Source organism: Myxocyprinus asiaticus, chromosome 8 (assembly GCF_019703515.2).
Source record: "Myxocyprinus asiaticus isolate MX2 ecotype Aquarium Trade chromosome 8, UBuf_Myxa_2, whole genome shotgun sequence".
In the NCBI taxonomy this organism is placed as follows: Eukaryota; Metazoa; Chordata; class Actinopteri; order Cypriniformes; family Catostomidae; genus Myxocyprinus; species Myxocyprinus asiaticus.
Window position 1 is genome coordinate 13,261,800 of NC_059351.1, and position 22,637 is coordinate 13,284,436.

Below are 22,637 nucleotides of genomic sequence, written 5' to 3' on the forward strand. Positions count from 1 at the left end.
AAAGAGTATATCAAGGTACAGATCAAAGTCAAAAGGCAGGCAGCAGTGAACCAGGATGACAATAAAAGGCAGAAGATCAAACACAGGCAAACTAATATGGAAAACTGCTCAGAAATGTTAGCCAGGGCAAAAACAAGACTTCACACTGAACCCAGTGTTTGCAGTGCCTAAATAGTCCATGAAATAAGGTACAGGCGTGTAGTAATCAGTCCCGCTGAGGATGATGGGAATCGTAGTTCGTGAGAAACAGTTAATACTCGGGTGACGGCGCTCTCTGGTGGTTATCGAGGGGAGTGTTCGTAACACAGTAAATTCATAGGCATATGCCTATTTCATGGAATATAGTTGATTCTGTTATAGGCCTATGATTTGTCTGTCATTATTTAACTTAACTGTGAAAATAGTTATTTGATGTAGTATTATAGATTAAATGACAAAAAAAAAAAAAAAAAATTGCCTTACCCTGCAGTTCGTTCACCCTCCGCCTATATTCAAAACTATTATAACCTTGCTGTGAATACAGATGGAAAGCTTTTTTATTATGTTAATTTAATATGGGGATTAAATGAGTTGGTTAAAAGTAGAGGCAGAGAAGATGACTGTATAATATTAAAGGGCTGGAAGGGTGAGAAAAGCACAGAGATATTCAAATGTATCAAGCCACGCATGCTTGCCTGAAACATGACTAAAGGGCATTATAGTAACAGATCTTGAAGATGTAATTAGTTTTGCTTGCTAAAGCTCTTTTGCATGGGAAGCACTCTGCATACCTTTCTTTCTTTCTTTTGTTCATTCATTCTTTCTTTCATTGTCATTCTTTTGTTTGTTTGTCTGTTCTTTTTTTCCTTCTGTTCATTTGTATTTTTTTCTTCTTTCTTTTCTTCTTCAGTTTGTTTGTTTGTTCTTTCATTCCTTGTTTAGTTCAGTTGTTTCTTTCTTTGTTTATTCATTTTTTCTTTCTTTCCTTCTCTCAGTTATTTTTTCTTTAGTTCTTTCTTTCTTTCTTTCTTTCTTTCCTTCCTTCCTTCCTTCCTTCCTCCCTCCCTCCATTACTTTGTTCCTTCCGCCAGGGCACCTGTCTCTTCCTCTAAACTCTTTCCCCCTTCTTCCTTTTTTTCTTTTGTCACTCTCCACCTAATAACTCTTCCGTCACTCATATATTTTTCTTTAATTTTGGAAGAGGGAGGAAAGTTGATTGACTGCATTGTCAGTAGATTTAGAATTACACAAGGGTGAAAAAATAATAACACAACTTTCATTTTAGGGTCAACTATCCTTTGCAGTAATAACATTTCAATCAGTTTAAGCCACAGAAAAGGCATTCTGTTTTCTCAGAAAGGCAGTTCTCAAGCAGCAAGACAGGTTAACTTAAGGAGACAGCTTATCACACACATGTTCTTCACACTGTCATCCCTGCAAGGGAGATAAAGAGCACGGTGAGAGAACATTAGATCTCTCCCCGTATTTTTAGTTGTGCTCCCTGCTGGAGGAATTGCTCGCTCTGTTCTCATTGCTCGCTCACAAACGGCACCCCGGGATTAGAGTACTCTCTCTCTCCACACGCTTTCTCACAACATTTCTCTCACTCGCATTCTCTCCTACCGATCCAAGTCAAACACACAGGTAGAGGTGAGGCAGAGAGGACGTGAGAAAGATAAAGAAGAGACCGTGAAAATACATCTGACTGAGAACAAATTGTTGCTGAATAATACAACACAAATCAATTTCTCTCTCTGCCTGATCGGCTGGTTGGATTGCCCCTGGCCAACTGAGCAGTGATGGTTTCTTTTGTTCTGATGGAGCAAGGGAGGAGAAAGAGCGAGAGTGTGGTTTATTCTTTCACTTCAGCATTCTGCTGCTCTTTTCTTCTGTTCTAGACCTTGTGCTGTAAAAGCAATCAATGCCTCTAAGCTTTGAAAATAACTTGTGCAAAACTGTTTGCTTTCCTTTTTGTGGCCTTTTTATGCATAGCAATGCTATCTCATGAAAATTCGGACATAATTTACGAGTTGGCTATTTCGTTTGGCCTTGCATGATGTTGTTCACATAAACTCGTACGAATTCATCACGTGCAAATTCCTGTATGTCTAATGCGGAAGTAAGTGTGAGTTCCGCACACGAGGCGTTAAGGACATAATAATATTATGCCCTTACTCAAACCCCTTATCTAAACTTAACCAATCAGTAGAGTGTGTAAACATGATAGGAAGCTGTTGTGTGTGACAGAAGCAAGTAATTGTCGCGTATTTGATGGAATCGATGTCCAGCAACGTCATTGGCTGTAGTGAAAGTTGTAGGAATTCAAACGAGTGTTTCATATGAATTAGCCAAATTTAGAAAAGTTGTATGAATCCTGATGATTTTGCCATTTGAGTGTGTTGGTATAGCAGAGAAATGATAAGAAATGATAGGTGAACTGGATATGTTGTGAGTCAGATTCAACTTGCATTGTCCACATTAGCACCATGGCTCAATTTGTCAGAGAATGTGGTTAAACACTAGACCAACCATTTGGGTTCAACAAAATTGTGTTATTTCATTATAAAAACAGCATTGCACCATTAAAGCTTTAGTTTGTTTAAAAATGAAAATTCTGTCATCATTTACTCACCCTCATTTCATTCCAAACCTTTATGGTGTTCTTTCTTCTATGGAACACAAAAGGAGATGTTAGGCAGAATGTCCGAGCTGCACTTTTCCATGCAATGAAAACTGCAACCTGTTCTCATAGAATCACGTAACTAAAGTTGCATTTTTCTGTCAGAATACCTGCATTTTTGATAAATTAATTTTACTTGGTTTGTTGAATGTATCGTGGCAGTTTTCTTAAACACTTTTACTAAAATGCATGACTTGTAAGGTGATATTTTGAAAGGTTTGCATTACAGGTCAGTTTTGTTGATTTACAATTGGATAAAGCATAAATCTTAAAAACTTGAATTCTGAAAATTTTACTCAACTTACAGCGCCACAAAGTGGACATTTCAACTCGGAACTGCCACGTAATGTGTTACGAACCATGTAATATAATTTTGCAAAAACTTTGCCAGTCATGCAATTTTCATAAGATCAGGCTGGAAAGTCGACAGTGATTCACAATACCAAGCCCCCAAAAAGGACAAAAAAGCACCTGTGTTTTTTTAATATCACAAACCTGTCTCTGTAACAGCCATATGTTCTGTAAACAGCAAAACATTAACCAATCTATGCCAGCAAATCAATTTGCACCTACAGGTTTTCTAAATCGGGTTGGCTGACATGTCTTTGGAGGGAAGAGTTTTGAAGAGAGAGCGTGTGGTTGAAGTTAGCAAAATGGCGGAAGCAAAATGGCTAAAGTAGCTTACAGTACCTTTAAATAATCATAAGAGTCTATACATCTCGTGCGACAAATTCAAAGTCTTCTCAAGTGATACGATACCTTTGTGTGAGGAAATGGCCAAAATTGAAGACAATATTCCCTGAAAATCTTCCCATTCATTGTAGCCTCCAAATTTTATTTACATGAATGCACATCCAAATATTTTAAGTGTCTGCAAATAAAGGCCAAACACTGTGGGAAAATTATATTGGAGAATCCAGGTATAGGTCTCTTAAACCTTCAGGTGGCCACTTTTTTACAGTGTGGTAGCTTTCCTGGCACTTAACATTTGTTACAATTCACATTATCATTAAATGGTAAAAGCTCCCTGTGGACACTAACCCAATCCTACTTATGATTTCATATACTGCACTGTTACATGTGATGTTTTGCAATCATCTATAACCCCATAAAATATTGATATAAGGTGATATGCAACTGAGCAAGAAGGAAGGAGCAGGGGAATGAGGTAACAGAAAAAGGAGAGGCAGAGAGAGAGAGCTTATTCCAGCCAGGAAACAAAAAAAGATGACATTCTGGCTTCAGTTAGATCAGGCTTATCCTCTGCAGCTTGTGTGTGAACTGGAGTTTCAGCTGATTGCTTGTCTGCTTCTACTGTTCTACACACCTTCCCTTTCCATGTCATTTATTCATCTCTCTCTGTAAGAATAACAGGGACTGCATACATTAAACAGCACTCCAGTGACTCTTTGACAAGCAGCTTGCTCTCAACTTATATACAAAAGGACATTTTAGTGTGCAAGGGATTTGAAACAACCCTTTAGACAAAATGTTATCTCAGCTTTAAACACATAAAAGTTGACGAAACATATTTGTTAACATGAATAGCTGCTATTTTCACCCACTACACTCATATTGTGTCAAGCTTGCCCTCTGTTTTGCAGTTGCGTACTGTACTACTGTTTGCAATGTTCTTTGGCTTTGGAATTAAATACTATAGCATACTGTTTACTGTTTACTGCTTACTGTGCATACACTGAATGCTGCCTACTATTTTTAAAATAGTATGTGAAATGTTCACATTATGCAACAATAAACATTTCAGTAATATGATACATTGTTGTCACATAACCTCGCTATGTGCATTTTTAATACAGCAATTGGTGTTCTGTTGTCATCTTGAAAAAAAATACTGTAAATTTTTCCGTTTTGTATTTAAACTCTTGGCATTCTGATCATATAACGAGTCATGATGAATTGTGGATGATATTGCTTCTGGTTCTTTCAGCAATGGTAATAAAAGTAAAGTATTGGATTGTAGGATAAAATATTCTGTATCACATTTTTGTAGGATAAGTGTAGGTCATCCAGGTATTCAATGCACTAAAAATGTGCATACTATGTACCTTGGGCATACTATATATATTGCAGAAGTAGTAAGAGTATTGCAGATTGTGATTCTGAACATATCCATAGTTTTTTTATTAATGATTGACAGTTATAGTTTAGACCCGCCTCCAAGGTAATTCATCAAATCGATAAAGAGCTTGTAATTTTCTGCAGAGTACATAACTGATCAAATAAGTTCATTTACATGCATCTGCTCATTTAATAATGCTTTAAGCAAATGTTCGCTGTATATACAGGTGCATCTCAATAAATTAGAATGTCGTGGAAAAGTTAATTTATTTCGGTAATTCAACTCAAATTGTGAAACTTGTGTATTAAATAAATTCAATGCACACAGACTGAAGTAGTTTAAGTGTTTGGTTCGTTTAATTGTGATGATTTTGGCTCACATTTAACAAAAACCCACCAATTCACTATCTCAAAAAATTAGAATATGGTGACATGCCAATCAGTTAATCAACTCAAAACACCTGCAAAGGTTTCCTGAGCCTTCAAAATGGTCTCTCAGTTTGGTTCACTAGGCTACACAATCATGGGGAAGACTGCTGATCTGACAGTTGTCCAGAAGACAATCATTGACACCCTTCACAAGGAGGGTAAGCCACAAACATTCATTGCCAAAGAAGCTGGCTGTTCACAGAGTGCTGTATCCAAGCATGTTAACAGAAAGTTGAGTGGAAGGAAAAAGTGTGGAAGAAAAAGATGCAACCAAGCAAGAGAACCGCAGCCTTATGATTGTCAAGCAAAATCAATTCAAGAATTTGGGTGAACTTCACAAGGAATGGACTGAGGCTGGGGTCAAGGCATCAAGAGCCACCACACACAGACATGTCAAGGAATTTGGCTACAGTTGTCGTATTCCTCTTGTTAAGCCACTCCTGAACCACAGACAACATCAGAGGCGTCTTACCTGGGCTAAGGAGAAGAAGAACTGGACTGTTGCCCAGTGGTCCAAAGTCCTCTTTTCAGATGAGAGCAAGTTTTGTATTTCATTTGGAAACCAAGGTCCTAGAGTCTGGAGGAAGGGTGGAGAAGCTCATAGCCCAAGTTGCTTGAAGTTCAGTGTTAAGTTTCCACAGTCTGTGATGATTTGAGGTGCAATGTCATCTGCTGGTGTTGGTCCATTGTGTTTTTTGAAAACCAAAGTCACTGCACCCGTTTACCAAGGAATTTTGGAGCACTTCATGCTTCCTTCTGCTGACCAGCTTTTTAAAGATGCTGATTTCATTTTCCAGCAGGATTTGGCACCTGCCCACACTGCCAAAAGCACCAAAAGTTGGTTAAATGACCATGGTGTTGGTGTGCTTGACTGGCCAGCAAACTCACCAGACCTGAACCCCATAGAGAATCTATGGGGTATTGTCAAGAGGAAAATGAGAAACAAGAGACCAAAAAATGCAGATAAGCTGAAGGCCACTGTCAAAGAAACCTGGGCTTCCATACCACCTCAGCAGTGCCACAAACTGATCACCTCCATGCCACGCCGAATTGAGGCAGTAATTAAAGCAAAAGGAGCCCCTACCAAGTATTGAGTACGTATACAGTAAATTAACATACTTTCCAGAAGGCCAACAATTCACTAAAAATGTTTTTTTTATTGGTCTTATGATGTATTCTAATTTTTTGAGATAGTGAATTGGTGGGTTTTTGTTAAATGTGAGCCAAAATCATCACAATTAAAAGAACCAAAGACTTAAACTACTTCAATCTGTGTGCACTGAATTTATTTAATACACGAGTTTCACAATTTGAGTTGAATTACTGAAATAAATGAATTTTTCCACGACATTCTAATTTATTGAGATGCACCTGTATTTGCATAGTTATTAATAATGAGTAAATACAAAGAACTGGGTATTTATATGGAAATCATACACCTGTATTCAAATATACATTGGACTTCAGTTCTTTTTTAACGACGGCCAGTGATGATCACATTCTAGTTAAACGGTGAACATATTCCTAGCCTATGACATAATGCTTTGTGGATTTAATATCAGTGTAGTAATTAAGATGCAGCAACTTTTTAAGTTAAGCATTTTAAAACTAATGTACCTTTGTAACCTTGTGTAGCTGAAATGCAACCTTATGTCAGTTTGGTTGTGCTACGTTTTTAAAAGTTTACATTGCACTGTCAACTTTAGCAATTTACTATATCATTCAACTTTTTTGCTTTTGTTGTTAAAATTAAATCTCCTCATGTATTGATTGAACATCTTTCCACTGCACTGCCTTTGGAATGCTGTATAGTTGCAATTCAGCTTCACAATTTACAATCAGCTGTGTGGCAATTAATAATCTATTCTGCATACTATACAATAATTGACTTGCAGTATGATATGTGCTGTTGTGACATTCATGCATTTTCTCAATTTGAATTAAAAAAATTCAAAAGCTGAGGAAAACACTGTTCTGGACAACTCAACTCCAATAATACTTTGATTTCTGAAATGAAATATTTACTGTGGTTCGCTCAAAGTTGTTCTGATGCTTGGTGTCCATATTAAATATGAATTGTGAGGGATTTCCTCATATAAATGGATAAATAATACATCAGCATTGTTCATAATTCAATTCAAAGTATCAAAATAACATTTGCAGTGGAATTTTGGGCTCTTGCTTTGCACTAAGTAATTTTTCCTCTAGGGTGCTATATACTGTACAGCTCTGTGGCAGTTACACATGCCAGCGTGCACAGCTTATATGGTGGCACAATGCCTATTTATGTGCCCCTGAAACAGTATTTCTCTGGCCTACAAAGACAGCAGCCATGACATCCATTGGTGAGGTAGTGTCTGAAGAGGTGAGTATCTGAATTTACCGGATGTCTTTTTTATTTTTTTTATTTTTTTATTGCTTGATAAAAAATCGGGCTCTATAGAATATGATAGATATGCGTTATTTGTGGGGGAATGCTTATAATGCTTAAACACTGCAGTGCTGAAGTCATTTTTTTCTCCCCAATTTGGAATGCCCAATTCCCAGTGCGCTCTAAGTCTTCGTGGTGGTGTAGTGACTCGCCTCAATCCGGGTGGCGGAGGATGAATCTCAGTTGCCTCCGCGTCTGAGACCGTCAGTCCGCGCATCTTATCACGTGGCTACCACAGAGAACTAGCGTGTGTGGAGGCTTCACACTATTCTCCGTGGCATCCACGCACAACTGACCACATGCCCCACCGAGCCACATTATAGGCCCTGGATTCAAACTTGCGACTCCAGCTGTGGTAGTCAGCATCTTTGCTTGCTGAGCTACTCAGGCCCCCTGTAGTGCTGAAGTCTTTTAGTGGAATTGTAGACGCATATATTTTAATAAAGGATAAATAGTTGTGAATAGCTTCAATGCAGGTCATTTGGCAGCATCTACAGGCATAAAAGCGTAACTTGAGGAAATGGTCAATGAATGAATCAGTGAACGAATCTGAACAATTCTTTTTGGTGAACAGAATCAAAAGAATCGAGCCATTGAAATTAATAAAATGCACCAGCACTAACTTGTTTGTTTGAGTTTTTCTGAACATCTCATACCTCATTTTAGGTGAGCATACGCAAAATCCTTAGAAAGATAAGTGGGCATATGGTGTATGCTTGCTTGTGTGTTAAGCTAAACTACACTTCTGGTGACATCTGCCAGGAATTGTTTTAATACTAAATTGGGGTTTATCTATTTCTCTCACAGTCCCTTTTCACCTTTTACATTTGGCCCACATACTACTCCGGCAATGTTGAATCCAAAGTAAAACTAAGTTGATATTAAATACAAGGATTTCAGTTAAAATGAATGAATGTATTTAATGTATTAAATTAAGAAATATTAGGTTAAGGACCAAATGATGGCTTGTACTTATTGATAAACTTTACATTTCCCATAATTTAATTTAATTCAATTGAATTAACAGCTAAACGTAAATTTTTGGGTAATTAAATTAGTTAATAATTTTTTTCAATACAGTTAACTTTTGTATCAATTCAACATATTATGTTAAAATTATGACATCATTGTATGATTTTAATTGTTGGAGAGGCTAAAGTGTATCATTTCTGTGTCACTCGCATTACCCTACGGAATTGCAAAAATAAAAATTGTTACAAACAGCTTCCCTGAATATACCCTACATCTGCCATTAGTTCAACAAACGTCACACCCTAAACTCACATCAATGGTTGCTGTGTCTGGATGCTCAGACAAAAATTTTGTAAGTGCCACATAGCCACAGTGTATATATATATATATGTATATATTTACATTAAGAAAAAAAGACACAGCTCTGCTGTAAAAATAGACACTTTTCATATACTGTAGGTTAATTTAATGTTAGATGATAGTTTATTTGACATATGTAATAGTTCCCATGACAAAAAACATGGGATTTCTGCCTCTAATGTTTTTTGTGTTGTTGTTGTTGTTATTGTTGTTGTTTTTAAAGTCATAGTACACCAATTTGTTCCCTTTTCTGTCTCATCAAGGCTTTTGACTTTTTCACTTCCTCAGCTCTCCTGTTTGCACCCTCTTCTTGTTGTTTCTCCTCTTTGATGCTATAGTACCAAAAGGGACAGAGGATCTCTGTGGAAAAGGCTGTGAGCAATTATTCTTTTCTCTGGACTCTGGAGTCTTAAACTTGCATTTCTGCATCTCTCAGTTTATCGCTGGCCTCCGCCTCCATCTCTTCATCTCTCCCTTTCGTTCATACTCTATCACTGGCAGCAGTTATTTTTATCTTGCTGTGGGTTGCTGGTGAGTGAGTGAATGTACAGGTTGTAGAATTGTCCCCTGGAGAATGTACTGAACATGTCCTGATTCCTTTCAGAGGAAATTAAAGGAAGTGTTTACAGCATGTTTGCTTAAAGACAAGTTGTCATACCGTGCAGCACTGGGATTTCATTGTTAATATGTGCTAAACCAGTGTTCAGTAGGGCTCAGTCAGGAATATAACCATTGTTCCTGTTCTTGATCATTTCTCTATCATATCTGGCCGCAGTTTATGAACATAGCTCAATTAAGTTAAGCTTTTAAATGCTCTGGTTAAATTTTAAGGCAGTTGAACATCTTATTGAAGAATCACACAGACCAGGGGAGTTACATTTTTTTAACACTGAGGACCCCAAAATAGGATGATCCCTTGCGAGGGACCCCCTTCCTAAAATATAAAGTGATTTTTTTTTTTATTATTATTATTTATTTTTTGTGTGCCTGTTTTCTAGTACACTGTAAAATAAATAAATAAATAAATAAATAAATAAAATATTTTCATTTTACTTGAATGAACAGTGCAAACTTGTTGCCTTAATTTCATTTATTTACAGTTGAAGTCAGAAGTTTACATACACTTAGGTTGAAGTCATTAAAACTAATTTTTTAACCACTCCACAGATTTCAAATTGACTTGCAAAAAGATTGCAAGTCGTTTAGGACATCTACTTTGTGCATGACACAAGTAATTTTTCCAACAATTGTTTACAGACAGATTGTTTCACTTTTAATTGACTATGTTACAATTCCAGTGGGTCAGAAGTTTACATACACTAAGTTAACTGTGCCTTTAAGCAGCTTGGAAAATTACAGAAAATTATGTAAAGTCTTTAGGCAATTAGCCAATTAGGTTCTGATAGGCTAATTGGCTAATTGGCTAATTGGAGTCAATTCGAGGTTTACCTGTGGATGTATTTTAAGGCCTACCTTCAAACTCAGTGCCTCGTTGCTTGACATCATGGGAAAATCAAAAGAAATCAGCCAAGAAAAAAATTGTGGACCTCCACAAATCTGGTTCATCCTTGGGAGCAATTTCCAAATGCCTGAAGGTACCACATTCATCTGTACAAACAATAGTACGCAAGTATAAACACCATGGGACTACGCAGCCATCATACCGCTCAGGAAGGAGATGCATTCTGTCTCGTAGAATGCATGAACGTATTTTGGTGCGAAAAGTTCAAATCAATCCCAGAACAACAGCAAAGGACCTTGTGAAGATGCTGGAGGAAACAGGTAGACAAGTATCTATATCCACAGTAAAACGAGTCCTATATCGACATAACCTGAAAGGCTGCTAAACAAGGAAGAAGCCACTGCTCCAAAACCACCATAGAAAAGCCAGACTACAGTTTGCAAGTGTACACAGGGACAAAGATCTTACTTTTTGGAGGAATGTCCTCTGGTCTGATGAAACAAAAATTAAACTGTTTGGCCATAATGACCATCATTATGTTTGGAGGAAAAAAGGTGAGGCCTGCAATCCGAAGAACACCATCCCAACTGTGAAGCATGGGGGTGGCAGCATCATGTTGTGGGGGTGCTTTGCTGCAGGAGGGACTGATGCACTTCACAAAATAGATGGCATTATGAGGAAGGAAAATTATAAGGATATATTGAAGCAACATCTCAAGATATCAGTCAGGAAGTTAAAGCTCGGTCGCAAATGGACAATGACCCCAAGCATACCTCCAAAGTTGTGGGAAAATGGCTTAAGGACAACAAAGTCAAGGTATTGGAGTGGCCATCACAAAGCCCTGACCTCAATCCGATAGAAAATTTGTGAGCAGAACTGAAAAAGTATGTGCAAGCAAGGGGGCCTACAAACCTGACTCAGTTACACCAGTTCTGTCTGGAGGAATGGGCCAAAATTCCAGCAACTTATTGTGAGAAGCTTGTGGAAGGCTACCCAAAACATCTGACCCAAGTTAAACAATTTAAAAGCAATTCTACCGAATACTAATAAAGTGTCTGTAAACTTCTGACCCACTGGGAATGTGATGAAAGAAATAAAAGCTGAAATAATCATTCTCTCTGCTATTATTCTGACATTTCACATTCTTAAAATAAATTAGTGATCCTAACTGTGGAAAACTGAGTTTAAATTTATTTGGCTAAGGTGTATGTAAACTTCTGACTTCAACTGTAACCGGTCTAGCGGTTTTACAAAATCAAACTAAATCGAACTTTAGTTCCAGGTTGATGATGCAAGACGCACAGCTGAATTATCTGTACTGGCTACGCAGCACATCAAACTCTCTGACTCCCACTAACTGTCAAAGTTTGCAGAGGATTACAGAGGAATTGCTACAGTATGTGTTGAGACGTTAATGGCAGTAGCCGAATAAAACATTTATAAACCTACAGATGTTAGTTTCAAATATTTTCAAACGAAGGTCTTGAGAATTAGGCATTTTTACTCTATGATGTAACATTAGTTTTCTAGTTTGTATCATATGGACATTTTCAATAAATTTTAATTTCATTAACTTACTGTATGTATCAGCAGCAACATACTAAAATGATGCTAAATGCAGATGACTAGTAGCCTGAGTCCTGAGACTGAGTTCGAAATGAACAAGTTAGAGTCACACGGGCTAGGTGGTTCTTACGAGTTAGACTGGTTATTGAACCAAAGAACATCTTTTAATAATGAACGAATCAAACCTACAGTCAGAATCGAAAGTCAGCTTTTTGGTAGTGTCCGACATAAAAAGAACCGAATGAGCCGGTCCAAATAACTGTTTGCCGAGGTTTACAGAGGAATCTGATGAGTGAGCTGCTGATATTATGAGTATGCATGTACCGAGGGCTTGAACGAGCCTGGGGCGAAATGTACGTTTCTTTAATAACAAACAAAATGTACTGGAAATATGCTTATTAATAGTGTTATTAAATAACATTTTTATTGAAACATGCAAAAAACTTGTTTGTCGAAAAAGTTAAATTAATTTTACTATAGTTTATTGAGCATGCAGATTATATTTTAAGTTGTTATAAACTGAATCATGGATTCTGGTGAGTTGATTAAGACTCTCAGTTTAATTCTCTTTAATGTATATGCTTTAGACACGTAGAACATATGCGTTTGTGCATCAATGTCTGTATTGAGTGCTTTGCAAAACTTTAATATAGGAAACTTAATATTGACGCTGACTACCACCCCTGGAGTCACGAGTTCGAATCCAGGGCATGCTGAGTGACTCCAGCCAGGTCTCCTAAGCAACCAAATTGGCCCGGTTGCTAGGGAGGGTAGAGTCACATGGAGTAACCTCCTCGTGGACACTATAATGCGTGGTTCTCGCTTTCGGTAGGGCATGTGGTGAGTTGTGCGTGGATGCTGCGTAGAATAGCATGAAGCCTCCACACGTGCTACGTCTCCGCGGTAACACGCTCAACAAGCCACATGATAAGATACGTGGATTGACGGTCTCAGACGCAGAGGCAACTGAGATTCATCCTCCGCCACCCGGATTGAGGCAAGTCACTACGCCACCACGAGGACTTAGAGCGCATTGAGAATTGGGCATTCCAAATTGGGGAGAAAAGGGGAGGAAAAAATATAAAAATGTAGGAAACTTTTCCGAGATGTAATCAGTACTTGTCAGTCATATTCGATATGGAGGATCACAGAATGAAACACTGATAAAAATAAACACCCTTATTGTAACTTAATTGAATAAAAGTGATACCGGGATGTTAGAATTACTATTAATTGAAACGAACCGTCTGAAAGAACCAGTTTGTGGAAATTAATCAGATTTACCAACACTACACTCATCCCTGTATTACTGAGTGCAACTTGGTCAATAATATGCTACAGGTCACTATGATGGTCACTATGATTAGTACAGCAATTGCTCCACAGATAAAGCAATATTTAGATTACTTAAAATGTACTGTATTGGTCTTCAACCTAGGCAAAATCTTCACTCTTCACAATGATGTGATTTTAGGTAACCCCCTAAAATTACAACATAATAGAAATTCTTCTAAATCACAAGATTAGTAAATATTAAACATTAAAAGTCTCCATCTTTATATTCATATTGCACAAAGACACATAAAATAACACTTAATTTTAATTTTTTGAGTAACATGAACATGCGAGGATTGGGAAAAACTGACTATAGTGAAAGTTTTTTTTTTAGTGTAAAGATATGCTTAAAACATCTACAGTATCTAAAATACCACAAAATATCTAAATATCCTTAAAACAGGATATTGCATAAGATATTAAGTCTTTGTTTATGCTTAAAACAAGAAAAAACTATTTGCCAATAGACTAAGAAAAATAAACTTAATTAAAAGAAAAAACAAGGTTATTTTTATTAACAAATAGTCACATATTGTACTGCGCTTTTGGCCATGTGGTGTAGTAGTTAGTTTGGATGGCTGCTACATTTTTGTAATAATGTTTCCAAATATCCTTTAGTTAATTTAATAGATTTGCAATTTGTTGTCTTTTGGTATAAGACACCATATCCATTGTATGTTGATACACACTTGTCAGCATTTTCAATTTCTTAATAGCAATGAGCTCAGATAAAGAGCCAATCTCATTCCCAACAATGTTTTTGTAATCATAATTATGCCGGTGATTGTTTACAGTGAAATATAAATGCACAGATCATTAAATGAAACAATATGAAACTAATGTTTACTCCACTGATCTGTAAACCAGGTCTGAATTGAGATCAATCATTTTTTATTTTGTAATTTTGTATTTTGGCTCTGGTAGCATGCAAAAGTTGAGCCAGGGCAGCATTATCTGCCAGGTCGCTCATGCTCAGATAAAGAGAGAATGACATCCTGCTAACAGCGCTTGTGATCTGTTGTTTGGAATGCTGCCTAGGCACTACGGAATTGCAATGGCACTGCAGCAACAATGCAACTGTGGGGACTGGCGTGCCTAAGTGAATTAGCATTTAAATCACATCTGGCCCAAACTGTGCAAAATGAAACTGAGCAAGCTGAAGGCTTATTAGGGGAAAGGGTGAGGCTGAAGGAGAATGGGACGATGGGGAAGGGAAGATTAGAGACGAGGGGTTTGAATAAGTGATGTTGCCTTGGTCATGAGCCTTGTCCTCTACACTATAAAAAGCGCTAACCTGTTATTGTTACCTTAAGGAGCTATTTCTACCTGACCTAATCCTTAAAAAAAATGTGTTGGTGTAATATAGTCAGGTGTAATGTAGTCAGGTTGATTTAGTGATGTTAATTAATGTTTTTGACTTAAACCAGGTAATGTGGACATTACCTTTTGATGAAAAGTTTTAGGTTAACATTTTTGGTAACACTTTACAATAAGGTTCCATTTATTAACATTAGTTAACATGAACTAACCATGAACAATACTTATTAAGCATTTATTAATCTTAGTTAATGTTAATTTCAACATTTTTAAAATCAAAAGTTGTATTAGTTAACATTAGTTAATGCACTATGAATTAACATGAACTAACAATGAACAAATGTATTTTTATTAACTAGCATTAACAAAGATTAATAAATTATGTAACAAATATATTGTTAATTGTTTGTTCATGATACCTAATGCATTTACTAATGTTAACAAATGGAACCTTATTGTCAGTGTGCACTAGCTCTTTTGTTAATTTTTAAGCTAAGATAACACTACAATGCAAAGAAAAAAATTATAAATTCTTACAATTCGACAGTCATGAAAGGCAGAATGAAAAACCAGGCACTTGCCTAAGGTCTTGTCACTATAAGAACTTGACATTTCATTTTACATCATGATAAAGTGCTGCATTCATCTTCTGCTAATATCTGAACAAGGAAGAAGGTATAAGACACAACTGAGGCTACATGGGAGTTTACGTGCTTACCAAACCAAATTTACCATTAAACCTAAACTAACTCACACAGTAAACTACTTGTTCATTAAACTAACTAGAACAATCCTTATGTGAACCTAATGATATAAAGCATTTTATTAAAACAATAATGACTGGCTTTTCCCCTGTTTATGGCACACTGTAGATGGACATGTGCTTGGTCCCAAACAGCCTCACTGTTGTTCACAGCAGGTACTTCGGATGGTTCACCAGACCATGGAAATAGAGGAGGTTGGAACCCCAGAACACACTAAAAGGGCATTAATTTGTGGAGGGTTTGAGGATTGAGTTCTGCACATATTCTGCCCAGGGAAGAAAGCGGCTTCAGTTGGCTTGATTCTGTTGACAGTTCTTGATTTAGACGTTCCATCTGGCCATTAGACTGGGGGTGGTAACCTGAAGTGAGACTTATATTGATATTAAGTAGTCGAAAGAAAGCTGTCCAAACCCTTGATGTAAACTGAGGGCCCCGATCAGAGACAATGTCTTCAGGAAGACCATAGTAGCGGAACACATAATGGAAGAGGTGTTCTGCGGTTTCAAAGGCTGATGGGAGCTTAGACAGGGGTATTAGTCGACATGCTTTAGAGAAACAATCAATGACAGTTAATATGGTGGTGTTACCTTGAGAGACCGGTAGATCGGTGATAAAATCAATGGCGATGTGGGACCGTGGTCATTGTAGTATGGGTAGAGGTTGTAGCAGCCCTGCCGGTAGTTGTCTGGGGGTTTTTGCAGCGGCACAGGTGTGACAAGCGTTCACGAATGTACTGGTGTTTGCCTGTAACGTTTTCCACCAGAACCGATTTCTTAGCAGTCGTACTGTGGTAGTAATACCTGGATGGCCAGAGCTTGTGGAGGTGTGCACCCAGTGGATTACCTTTTCTCGTAGACTTGGTGGCACAAACGTTCAGTTGGGCAGACATTCTGGAGGAGCTGGGTTTTGTGCGTGGGCCTGGTAGATTTTGGGCATGATGTCCCACTGGACCGGAGCTAGAATCAGAGAGGATGAGATGATGGGTTCTGGAGAGGGATTCTGAGGAGTGGAGTCATATTGATGGGATAGCGAGTCGGCTTTGATGTTCTTTGATCCTGGACGATAAGTGATTGAAAAGTTAAATCAAGTGAAAAACAGTGCCCATCTGGCTTGTCTGGGGTTTAGTCTTTTGGCTGAGTGCAAGTATTCCAGGTTGCGATGATCTGTTAATACCAGAAATGGATGTCTGGCCCCCTCCAGCCAGTGTCGCCATTCTTCAAATGCTGCTTTCATGGCTTAATAGATACATCATGACGGCGCCACGGATGGCCGCCTCGGTGTGGAGTGCTTCTATTGTTTTGTTGTTTTTGTTTGTTTGTCCTGTGTTTAGTAATCTTTTTCCAGTCAGTTTTACCAGAGACGAACTGCTGAACATTCGACAGCATATACCAGTCAATCTTTTCCCATATTTTGAATATTCGACGTTTTGTTTGACATTTTAGTGGGAGGCACAGCTGTGTTGTTTAAACGCGCTATGAGATGCAAGCGAGGGGGACGAGTAGGTGTGCTGGTAAAGCTCCGTCGGCGGGGCTTTCGAACGACACTGCCGAGCATTCATCTTGCGAATCTCTGCTCTCTTCCTAACAAAACGGATGAACTACATCTCCTCACATGCACAAACAAGGACTTTTCAACCTCTGCTGCCTTGTGCTTCACAGAAACCTGGCTGAGTGAAGCCATTCCGGACAGCGTGTTACATCTGCCAGGCTTTCAGCTGTTCAGAGCAAATCATATCGCGGAGTTAACGGGGAAAACGAGAGGCGGTGGAACATGCTTTTATATCAGTGAAAGTTGGTGTACAGATGTAACAACGTTAAAGAAGATGTGCTGTCCTAATTTGGAAGTGCTCTTTATTAACTGTAAGCTTTTCTACTTGCCGCGGGAGTTTTCCTCGTTTATTCTGGTGAGTGTGTATATCGCGCCAAACCCGTGTTTGAATGCCGCGCTGCAACAGCCGGCTGATCAAATCACAGACACAGAACAACAATACCTGGACTCAGTTATTATTATTCTTGGGGATTTTAACAAAGAAAACCTCACACATGAACTGCCCAAATACAAACAGCACATTACATGCCCAACCAGTGACAGAAATATACTGGATCACTGCAACACAACAATAAAGGATGCATATCGCTCTGTTCCTAGAGCAGCTTTGGGATCTGATCACTGTCTGGTTCATCTTCTTCCAACCTACAGACAGAAATTAAAATCTGCTAAGCCTGTAGTAAGGACTGTAAAGAGATGGACCAATGAAGCCGAGCTGGAACTACAAGACTGCTTTGACTGCACTAATTGGAGTGTTTTTGAGGCTGCAGCCACAGACCTGGATGAGCTCACAGATACTGTTACATCATATATCAGTTTCTATGAGGATATGTGCATTTCTACTAGACTTATTAACATTTAACAATGACAAACCATGGTTTACAGCGAAACTCAGGCAGCTTCATCAGGCAAAAGAGGATACTTACAGAGTTGGGGATAAAGTCTTGTACAATCAGGCTAGGAACACACTGATTAAGGGAATCAGAGTGGCTAAAAGAAGATACTCTGAGAAAACAAGTTTTCAGCTAATGACTCTGCATCAGTGTCGAGTGGCATGAAACAACTTACGAATTACAGGACTCCTACACCCAACTCTGTGGTAGACCAACAACTGGCTGACAACCTGAATGTGTTCTACTGTAGATTTGAAAGGCCCAGTCTCACACCCCACACCCACTCTGACCTTCACTTCACACAAACACCAACACCTCCTGCAACCCTCCTCCTCCCCCTCCTGCTACTCAACCTGCACTTAAGATCTGTGAAGATGATGTGTGCCATGTCTTTCGAAAACAAAGGTTAAGGAAAGGGCCCAGATGGCGTTTCACCTGCATATCTTAGATCCTGTGCTAACCAGGTGGCCCCCATCTTCACACAGATCTTCAATAGATTACTGGAGCAGTGTGAAGTCCCATGCTGCTTCAAACGTTCCACTATCATCCCCATCCCAAAGAAACCAAACATCACAGGACTTAATGACTACAGACCTGTCGCCCTGAAGTCTGTGGTCATGAAGTCATTTGAGAGACTGGTGTTGGCCCACCTGAAGGACATCACTGGACCCTTTCTAGATCCCCTCCAATTTGCTTATCGAGCAAACAGGTCTGTGGACAATGCAGTCAACATGGGATTGCATCATATCCTGCAACATCAGGACAGACCAGGGACATATGCAAGGATCCTTTTTGTGGACTTCATTTTGGCTTTCAACACCATCATCCCAGCTATTCTCCGGACTAAATTACACCAACTCTCTGTTCCCACATCTATCTGTCAGTGGATTACCAGCTTTCTGACAGACAGGCAACAGCTAGTGAGACAGGGGAAATTCACTTCCAGCACCTGTACAATCAGCACTGGTGCCCCCCAGGGATGTGTGCTCTCCGCACTACTCTTCTCCTCTACACCAATGACTGCATCACCAAGGACCCCTCTGTCAAGCTCCTGAAGTTTGCAGACGACACCACTGTCATCGGCCTAATCCAAGATGACGATGAGTCTGCATACAGAAGGGAGGTTAAACAGCTGGCTGTCTGTTGCAGTCAAAACAACCTTGAGCTGAACACGCTCAAAATGGTGGAAATTATTGTGGACTTTAGGAGGAACTCCCCAACACTGTCTTCCCTCACCATTTTAAACATCATTGTGGCAGCAGTGGAATCATTCAGGTTCCTGGGCACTACCATCTCACAGGACCTGAAGTGGGAGACCCACATTGACTCCAGCAGAGGTTGTACTTCCTTCGCCAGTTGAGGAAGTTCAACCTGCCACAGGCGCTGCTGATACAGTTCTACTCAGCGGTCATTGAGTCTGTCCTCTGCACTTCAATAACTGTCTGGTTTGGTTCAGCTACGAAATCAGACACCAGAAGACTACAAAGGACAGTTTGGACTGCTGAGAGGATTATTGGTTGTCCCCTGCACCCCCTTCAAGAACTATACACTTCCAGAGTGAGGAAAAAGGCTGGAAAAATCAGGCACAGGAACAGTTTTTTCCCTCAGGCTATCCATCTCATGAACAGTTAAAACTGCCCCTTTGAGCAATAATTAATGTGCAATACACAGCTTAGTCTTTTTATATTATTCAACACATCCTACCTCTGCTGCCATTACATTCCCTTGCACTGTACATAACCGATTTGTATTTAGATTTGCACTACGTATGTGTATGTGTGTGTGTATGTATGTATGTATATATATATATATATATATATATATATATATATATATATATATATATATATATATATATATATATATATATATATATGTATTCTATATATACTTTTTTTCAATATTTATCTATTTTTGTTCAATTTTAATTATTTTTTAAAAGTCTTGTTGCTGTTTTTGTATTGTTGTGTACTGGAAGTTCCTGTCACCAAGACAAATTCCTTGTATGTGTAAGCATACTTGGCAATAAAGCTCATTCTGATTCTAACAGTTCACGATTGCCCACATCATAATTCTGTTCAGCAGAGGAGAGTTTATGTGAGTAGTAAGCACATGGGAAAAGCTTAGGAGGATTACCTTGGCGTTGAGAGAGGATAGCGCCAATACCGGTGTTTGATGCGTCTACTTTAACCATGAAAGGTACATTGGGATCAGGATGATGCAGAACTGGAGCAGAAGTGAAGCGATTCTTCAATTCATTGAAGGCTTGAATGGTGTTAGTAGACCAGTGAAGCTTGGTGTTTCCTCCATATATCATGGCGGTAAGTGGAACGGCAACAGTGCTGAAGTTTCTGATAAATCTTCTGTAAAAATTGGCAAATCCTAAGAATCATTGTAGTTCCTTTACAGTAATGGGTTGAGGCCAGTTTAGAACCACCCATACCTTGCCCTCGTCCATAGACACCCCTTCTGGACTGACGATATAACCGAGGAAGGAGATTGAAGCTTGGTGGAATTCACATTTCTCCACTTTGTCATACAGTTGGTGTTCCATGAGATGCTTCAAAACTGCCCAGACATGCTTGACGTGTTCCTCCAGGGTGTCTGAATAAATCAAGATATCATCAATATCAACACAGATGGACTATTGGACAGCCCGAACAGCATAATGAGGTATTCGTAGTGCCTGCTGCTGGTGGAAAAGGCAGTTTTCCATTCATCCCCCTCTCGAATGCGAATGAGGTTGTAAGCGTAACTTAGATCGAGCTTGGTGTAAAACTTAGCAGTTCTTAGTTGTTCCAAAGCTGCAGGGACCAGGGGTAATGGATATCTGAATTTGACCACTATATCATTTAGACCACGATAATCAATTCAAGGACGAAGGCCCCATCCTTCTTTCCCACGAAGAAGAATCCTGCTGCTGCCGGTGAAGTGGATGGATGAATGAAACCCTTGGCCAGTTCTTCTTTTTAAATGTACAATTTCATTGCTTTAGCCTCAGGTTCTGACAGGGGAAAGATTCTGCCTCTAGATGGTGAGGTACCAAGTGACAGATCAATGGCGCAGTCACTAGATCGATGCAGTGGTAGTTGCGAGGCTTTGGTTTTACTGAAGGCTTCAGTCAGATCTGCATACACAGAAGGTACATGTGGTGCTATGTTGTACTCGTTAGTCACCATAGTGGTACTCACAGACATAGGGGTGATTGGCTTTAGACACTTGGACGAGCAGCTGGGGTCCCATCGCATGATCTGCTTCTCACGCCATGAAATTTGTGGGTTATGGTCATGCAGCCAGGGTAAACCGAGGATAACTGGGTGGTGAGGAGAGTGGATGACGAAGAGATGTGTTGTTTCAGTGTGTAAAACTCCAACTTGCAGAATGAGATCAGTAGTGGTGTACAGTACCTGGCCGGTCCCCAGGGGGCGCCCATCTAGCGCTGCCACTGCCAAAGGAGAGTCGCAAGGAATTAGTGGTATCTTATGCTGTCGGGCTAAATTTTCATCAATAAAGTTGCCCGCTGCCCCCGAATCTAACAAGGCCTTGGTGGTGATGGTATCCGACAGAAATTTTAATTTTACTGGCACTTCAATACAAGCAGTAGTTTGGATAGAGGAAATCAACAAACTCACCTTGTGTGTTTGAGGGGGTCGTGTCAGGGAGTCAGCTCTCAAATGTCCTGCTTGGCCACAATATAGACAGAGATGGTTCCTGATGCGGCATTCACACTCCTCTGTGGAGAGATGAGTTCGACCAACTTGCATGGGTTCAGTGTCATTACTGGGTTGATTCGTTTGACTCAGAGGGCTGGTAAAACGGTTAGATCTCCTGGAGCGAATGAGATTGTCAATGCGAATAGTGAGGTCAATGAATTGGTCCAGGGTTCTGCCTTCATTGCGGCAGGCCAGCTCTGATTGCACATTTGTGTTTAGTCCTTGACGAACAGCAGTTTTAATGTGTCTTCCACCCACACAGTTTGCACAGCGAGAGTGCGAAAAGACAGAGCGAATTCAGCTGCGGTATCTCTTCCCTGACGAAATGCAAGCAGTTGTTCCCCAGCACTCCTTCTTCCCTCAGAATGTTCAAATACCTCACTTAGTCATTGAATAAATTCATTGAAAGTGGTGCAGTTTAGTCCTTGATTGGCCCAGACAACTGTTGCCCACTCCAACGCCTTTCCTGTGAGCAGTGAACACACAAGAGAGATCTTACTATCATCAGTCAGGTATAACGAGGGCTGTTGAGCCAGAAACATAGAGCATTGCATAAGGGAGCCCTTACACTTGGTTGGGGTGCCATCAAATTTTTCTGGAAACATGAATTATCAGTCACTGTACTGTGAGGCATTAAGACTGGTACCTGACACGCTTGAGGCACTGGGGAAACTGATTCAGGTGCGGGCCGATGGAGACTCTGTACACTCGGCCTAGTTGTTGTTGGGATGCCAGTAGGTTCGCTTGGGCAGAGAGTTCGCTGGACAGATGCATGAGGACCACTGGATCGGTAGCTGGCGAAGTCTTCTGTAACACAGACTCAGGCTGAGTGGGATCCATGTGCGGTTTATAAAAACACAACAAGTTCAGAGTACAGACAAGCGTGGATTGAATAACCAGGGCAACCAACAATATCAGAGGCAGGGTAGTAAACATGGTAAAACAGGCAGAGGATCGGGGCAGGCAGCAATACCATTGCCATGAAGGGGTGTACGTGGTCTGCAACAATCTTTAGGTAGGTGGTACGTGTCTAAGTAACATCCACATGAATGCCAGGACCCAAGGTTTCCCAGCAGAATATTGCCCAGAGTATCACACTGCCTCTGCCG

At 39.6% G+C, this 22,637-nt stretch overlaps 1 protein-coding gene across 1 annotated transcript in view; it reads left to right on the plus strand.

Annotated features, from left to right (window-relative positions):
- The window catches only part of LOC127445225 (short transient receptor potential channel 5-like), a 121,940-nt gene that overhangs the window by 52,964 nt on the left and 46,339 nt on the right, over nucleotides 1–22,637 (plus strand). The gene's annotated exons all lie outside the window — the stretch shown is intronic.